General features: G+C 45.8%; 1 protein-coding gene across 1 annotated transcript in view; it reads left to right on the top strand.

Moving 5' to 3' along the window:
• Positions 1–3,169: 3,169 nt before the first annotated feature.
• LOC139815597 (latrophilin Cirl) overlaps positions 3,170–7,314 on the top strand; it is a 435,108-nt gene continuing 430,963 nt past the window's right edge. Inside the window, exon 1 of the mRNA XM_071782625.1 lies at positions 3,170–3,992. The gene's annotated coding sequence lies outside the window, so the exon portion shown is untranslated. The remainder of the gene's footprint in view (positions 3,993–7,314) is intronic.

Genomic DNA, 7,314 nt, shown 5'->3' with positions numbered 1-7,314 from the left:
ATCGCATAGAATGGGATGCGCGCGCGCGCGCGGGCGCAGGTCGCGCAGTCGAGATTCAGGCTGGGCGGCAAGAGGTGGATTCACCTCCTGCAGGTTCGCAGGTACGTGCACGTAGTAGGTATACGCGCACTCGATTGGCGTCGGCCGGCGTCCCGGGAGGGGCGCGACGCAAGCCAAGAACGAACGTTGATACTAAACCGCGGCCCGAGCTGCTCCGAACGACAGTCCAACGAGCGTGTGTTCCGAGGCCGGATCACGGTGGTCCATCCGAGTGGCCCGGACGCGCAAAACCGATTCCGTTTTGTCGATTGTTGACCGCGTTTTATCGCGTCGCACGTCACTCCGCGAGCGAGGGACACCGGTGTGGCGGAAGGAGATCGTGATCGTAACGAATTCATTCGAGGATACTTTACAGTTGACAGATGTCCCGATTGATCCGGGACAATCGTTGTGCCGATTCGTTCGTAACGTCGTCGTCATCATCGTGTAACACCATTGAGACGGTCAACTAGTCCACGTGACTCTCTCGCGAGAAGGATCGACCGTCTACGGCGTGCTCGATCCCTTCGACGATTCTAAAAAACGAACGTGTCAGGACGGACGCACGAGGAGGACAGCGAGGATAGTTCTCGTACGTGCCCGGTGTACGTGTGTGTGTGTCGCGCGTGCTGTGTGTGTCATCGGTTGTGTGTGTTCATCGAATCAGTGCTGTTCGGTAGCGCGCGCTACCGGTGATCCAGCGGGTGAGTGCGGATCGGAGTGCTCCAGCCGCTCGCGAGAGAAAGAGAGAGAGAGAGGGAGAAACAGAGAGACGGAGAGAGGGAGAACGCGAGGGTGCGCTCTCTCCGCTGTGTGTGCCGCTTCCGGCTAACCGGAAGCGCCCGCGTGCGAATGCCCCCGAGATGCGTCCGCGGTGCGGTCGCCACGAGTGACCGCGACAGTGCAGCATCCAATGCTGTGACCCACTCGGTCGAGTGAGTTCCGGCTACTGATTAATCCGTCGGTGTAATTAATCCGACTTGTGCGCGCCCGGTTCGTCGACAAGCTCGTGAACCGTTTCCACCCTCGCGTCCAGGTCCGGATCCGTAAATCAGTGACCCTCTGAGGCTGAGACGAAAGGGAGTACCGTGAAGAGATTACCGTGATTCGTGAAGAACGATTAAGGAAAACGAGATGAGGAATAAAATATGACTTGATCCAACGCGGATGAATGGTTTACGTCGTTCTCGTTTATCAAGGAATATCGCAAATAACGGTCCAAGGATGACACACGATTTAAGAAGTTCATATGACAATTCGATGAGGTAGAAGGTAGAATGTGATTTTAACTTAATAACTGACTGATAGTTCTCGCTCATCGCGGACAGTTATTTTCTATCTTCCGCAAGACGATTTAAAGCTTCTGGTTTATAAAAAGTGATTCAGTGTCCCGAGGCTAACGCGGAGGATTTATTTTAATCCGATTGCTACTTTCCGGAGAAAGATCGTTCAAACTTCGTGTCCCAATTCGTCGAGAGTAATTCGAAGATGGAAGGTGAAGTTTAACTTAACTTAACGTACGAGTACATTGCTGTTGCTCGTTATTGACCGAGGACGATACGGAACTCCCGATACATAAACAGTGATCTAAGAGAAACTAAGGAAATTTGTTTTACTTCGGCCGCTATACTGTATACCATCGTTCAAACTTTGTAACTTGATTCAATAAGACGATCCTGAGATAGGATACGAAGTATAATTTAACTTATGAGCGCATTGATTTCGCGCTACATTTGTTCCAATTGTTCCACTATATATTCATATCCTGATTTATAAAGAATTGTCTGAGTGGAGAAACGAGGAGTATTCCAAATCTCTGTGGCTCTATTTATAAAAAAAAGACTCTGGGCTGCAAAGCAAAATTTGACTTCAATGCATATCCAAACTCACTTTCCGATTCATAAGAGATATCTAAGGATAATATCAAAGGCTCTCTTAATTGCTATTAATCGACGGCGACCTTGAGAAAACCAACAGGCGTCTGCGTCAATTACTCACCCTGCGAATAAATTTTTAAAGAGAGGAAGAAACGCGAGGCTCGATTATTTCACGAATAAATATTTCAAGAACGCGCTGTACGCGCGCGCGGTGGTGCTTAATACGTAGCGAGTATCAGCGCGCTTCAAGATGAAACGTTCGAGTTGAGGAAAACGATTAGCCGATTGTAAAGGAAAAGCAGGAAATACGTGCGACTCGATCGCTGTTTAAGTCATGTTCCTTTCGAGAGGGAGTCTCTAGATTGCGAAAGTTTTGGATTGCTATTAGATGAAACAGCGATCGTAAACAGGATCGATGCATTAAGGATTTTCATTTGTCGACAGTACCATGAATGTTGCATGAACCTGGTTTCCTGACAGGAAGGAGGATCTTTCTTTCGTAAAGGTCGTAAACATCGGGGTGGCTTATCGAATAGACGATCGAACACAGAGTTCATGTGCCGTTTAATAGACGCGAGTGATTGCAACATTTAATAACAGACAGATAAATAACGGTATATCACGCTTTGGTAATTAATGGATCGCGCGAGTGCAATTCCCATTCTTTTGTTCCGCGATAGAGACATTGTAGTGAAGAAACAATTAAAATGAATCGCACGATGGAATGATAATTGCGATTACGACTAATTAATATCTGGATAATTAACACTTATCAAGAGTCACGCTTCTGTGGAATGGCAGCGCGAAGAATGCACGCTATGGACACGCGATCAAAGTGCTACATCAAAGGAACGTTTGACAAGTGACTGGGAATCGTGCAATGCTGCAAGCTAATTAATAAGCGTTAACAGCAATTAATGCTACTTGAATCGAGTATTCGCGAAACTACGTGTGTTTCAATCGCTGGCAAAGGTTCCGAGTATTGAAAGAAGAAATATCGGATAGTGTGCGCGGTAATCGTGATCGATGACGGTTAACTGATAAATAAATGATAGGAACAATTAGCGGCGGATGCGTCCCACTTTCGATTCCCACAATCATAAATCGTCGTGAGTCTCGATCGAACCGGCACGGGATCCGGGACGAATGGATGATCGAACCCTGAGTTCCGGCTAACTAATGAATCGTCGCGTGATGCTACAGTCATAGACGCACTTTAATACTATTAACACTTATATTAAATTACATTATATTAAATTACATGCCACTGTTTCGTGATTGTTGACTTCTCATTCTCCTCAAAGGACGGGAAAGGACACAGTCGACAGTCAGTGCGTCAAGTTCTCTGATTAATCAGACTAATTAACTTCGTGTATGCTAAATGCAGTCGCGAGACATATCGCAGGTCCTTTGACGACCGTCCGTCTTCTCTAGTGTGCGACGCATTCGCGTATGACCGAAACACGCGAATTAGGAATGGTGCGACGCGCCATTTACCTGCAGACATAATTAACGCGACCTAAGGACAGCTGCGGGATAGCGAGCGGTCGCGCGTCGGGACATCTTCATTGACGAATCGTTCGACGAGGAATGTCTTAATTAATAATCACGCAAAGCCATTGAGATTCGTGTGCCGTTTCGCATAATAAGGGAAGCGATCAAGGGGGGAGAAAAAAGTGAGATCGAGAGAAAGAGAGGAAGAAAGTGGGAGAGAGAGAAAGAGGAAAATAGAAAGAAAGAAAGAAAAAGAGAGGGAGAGAAGTAGACAGAAAAGGAGAGCAGAGGAACAGAAAGAGAAAGAGGCTCCCGGGTGCTACTCTTCGTCCTCCTCTTCGTCTACTTTTTATCGTTTCGTGAGGGCCCGAAAAAGAGTTCTCACGCCGCACGCGAGAGAGACCCCGAACACGCACGCAGGCAAGCACGAACGAACGCACGCACGCACGCACTCACCCCTCCGAGGGAAACAGAAAGCCCGCGGCGCGCGAGGGATCTTGATTTCTTCCTGCTCGTTGATTTTTTCCCCTCCCCTTCGGACCTCGCCAGCCGTGCCGAGTCCCAACAGTGCAACGCGCGAAGGTGAGTCCTTTCGGTCCTGCGAGAGCGGGGGATACTAGAATAAGAACTATACTAGAATAAGAAGCGCAATAGAAATACCGAGTGCGAAAACCAGATTAAGATACTACTTGTTTTTAAATATTACACGGTATTAAAAATTTGTCAGCTCTGGAAATCTTAATCTATCTTTTTAAAGATTAACAGAGTAAAGAAACTGCACTTAAAAAAATTTATTCAGCAGCTTTGAACGAATCATTTATCAAAAAAATTCTATATCGTTACGACTATCCTAAGAAATATCATTTTATTAATTTTGCCAATAAATAAAATATCAGCTGTGATATTATCAGTAGTAATTTAAGAAATCTGTTCAGAGAAACGTCTTGAAATCTTCGGAGACAGTTGCGGTGCGCAAGAATCGCGTGAAATAATAGCGGAGTAATTGCCAATTACGTATGTTAGTTTATGTACTGTGTACCTGTTTGCGACTCGGAGGCGGATCTATTCCGGGATGACGAACTTGCAACCGCCCGAGGCGTTGCATGTGCAAGGGCCTCGTTAGGTCATAACTCCGGCGCGCTATACTGATCGATCATCATCTAGGTCTTCTTCAATCTTACATTATATACACTGCCATATCGTAAGAGATCTCGCGTTGCTCGAATTCTGCCTTTCCCTCTCGCTCATTAATTTCATTAAAAGTTTTTGTCTATTGTGAGTTCGGCGGAAAGTCGCCAGGCAATTTTCTTGGAACGCAATTTTGAGATCGTCGTTAATTTCAGTTATCATAGCTTATAAGATTTACAGACTCCGTTATGCAACAACCGCATTAAATCAATTTGGAAAAACGTCGCTGAGCGCACGCTAAGTGCATCGACGAAACTACCGCCACGTTAAACACGTATCTGACAGAAATTACAGAACGTAGAATCCTTGCGTAGGGAAGAGAGGGAGTGAGAAGGGATCCCTTATATATTCCCGAATAAATACAACGCGGCACGTGAGAGGCCCGCCGCTTAAATTACGGCCGCGTAGGTATTGCATTTGTTCCAACGTTGCGCCGGGAAGACAAAATTGCACCATTTTCCAGAACAAATGGTTCCTACATACGGAAGCAATACGCACCTTCTCATGTGCGCCCACACCTTTTGGTACGAAATGATAATGGATATATCGCAACTTTCGCCCCGTAGCGCGCATTTGCGTACGTACATTTGCGGGTAGTGTATCCTCGGTCTTTCGCAGCGAGGATGATTCATGTCCGTTAAGAACGCTAAGAACGTTGGAAACGGGAAGTTATCGGAGTGGCCGTGATTTATCGATCGATGTCTACATTTGTCAACCGACAAGCTATCGCAAGTGTCAATTATCGGCGGCGAGATTTCTCTTCAGCGAACCGAGCTCACAACAAGCTTTATAGAACAAAACTTGGGAGAACCTGTCTTATAAAGCTGATCTATAATCTAACCACTATTTGTGAGCATTATTTGCTTTGAATGTGTTGCCTCTTACAAAAGTTATTACGCTATTGCACTAGTCGATAATAGATGTTGCAATTTTTATTTCTTATGATTATGATAATATAAATGCAGTAATGCACCATAATGTGCAATTATAGTTTGCAATATTTTTAAAAACTTTGTAACAAATTTACAGCTTAAGTTAAATCAATGACGTCATTATTCATAATTATTGTATTTATGGTACTTGTGGTATTTATTACGTAAATACTTTTAATTTATATTCACTATTCGTCATTAAAAAATATTAAAAATTTAAATTTAAAAATATTTGAAGTAACATATCTCACAACTGTTTTGATCGCAATAACGTTTAAATTGGCAATGATATGAATCTGATATTTTTAATACATAGAAAATTATTATTAAAAATTATTAATATTATTACTTTGATGTCATAAAACTTACTTTCTAAAACTTGACAAGTTAAAATACATTTAAAGGTTTTCATTGCGATTGAATATATGGGATCGCGGGTAATTAGATGCCTAGATTGGCTTCTCACGTCTTATTCTTACGTTTTATTACGTCCGGCCCGCTCTCCGGAAAGCGGCATTAATTAAGCGGGAACGTGACGCAACGATGCTCCTGCGATCGGATCCGACAATGCAGCGATGCTATGCCTCCCGGTGTTAAATGCGCCTGGAGCACCTCGCTCTCCGAGGAGAACAGGGGACGAGCTCCCCTCGTCCACCAGAAGTACAAACTGGTTTCGGAAGAGAGATGCCGTCTCCTGCCTCCCATGCTTCCACCGTCCTCATCGCTTCCAGCGTGCTCGCCGCTCCATGCCCTGCCCCTCTCTCATTCTCTTTCTCTCATACGACGGAGCGGCCAAGTCGATCGAGGCCTCTCGTTCGAGCCGGGCCTCGCTCGTCTTATTCTTCGGGTTCTCTATCTCAACGAAAAATCTATGTCAACCGACATGTTGACACGTGTTTAAACGTGGCGGGCGCGCGAGCTCACGCGGAAAGAGGCGAGGAGCGGGACCGGGAGAAGGACCTGGTGGAAGTCGGGTTACTGGTATGCAGTGTCGGATTTCGCGGTGTCCTGGGGGGTAGGGTGAAGGGGGGGGGGAGAAACGCACACCTCGAGATGCAGTGGCACGTAGGAGGGTGTATACGCATACGCGCGCGCGCGACACGCACGCTCGGCTTGCCGGCCGTCTCATGAATCAAAACTATTCGTGACGGGAGGAAACGTGGACAGGGGACAGAAGGGGGGAGGACATACGTGTTTGCTTACAATAAGCGGGAGGTCATGTCGCGGTAGCTATCGCGCGCGTTCTGCTGATCCGAGAGATATGAATTTAATTTTATTATGACGTGAGCCGAACCGGCTATCTTCGAATCGCGCCTTCGCTCCCGAAGAGAAAGGGGTAGACGCGGAAAGAGAGAGAGAGAGAAAGAGAGAGACAGAAACGGCGCGATACGGAGGATGACGAAGAGAGATAGGATGACCTATTTTAATGTAACGACTGACCTTTCGAAAATGTTGCGCTCAGGAAGGTAGAGACGTGTAATTGTTCGGCTGGAGAACGTTTGATCGACGTGGAATCTGGAAACAATATAAACGGATAATGGCGAACGATGAATACTACTGCGAATCTCGCGAGCTTTCATTCTCTCGCGTAATCTCGCGCAGCTAGTTTGCCGGAATTGCATGCACCAAGTCACTCCCAGGTGTTCCGCGAAGCAAATGCTTGCATAAAATTTATGATTACTTTTAGGTATATCGTGTAGCGTTACTAAAGTCGTGAAAATTTGGATGGGATTTTAGACGAGGCGCACAATATAAAGATAGCATTCTGTCTCCTCGAAATTTTG

This window comes from Temnothorax longispinosus, chromosome 1 (assembly GCF_030848805.1).
Source record: "Temnothorax longispinosus isolate EJ_2023e chromosome 1, Tlon_JGU_v1, whole genome shotgun sequence".
Classification (NCBI taxonomy): domain Eukaryota; kingdom Metazoa; phylum Arthropoda; class Insecta; order Hymenoptera; family Formicidae; genus Temnothorax; species Temnothorax longispinosus.
This window is presented reverse-complemented; position numbering and strand designations above follow the sequence as displayed.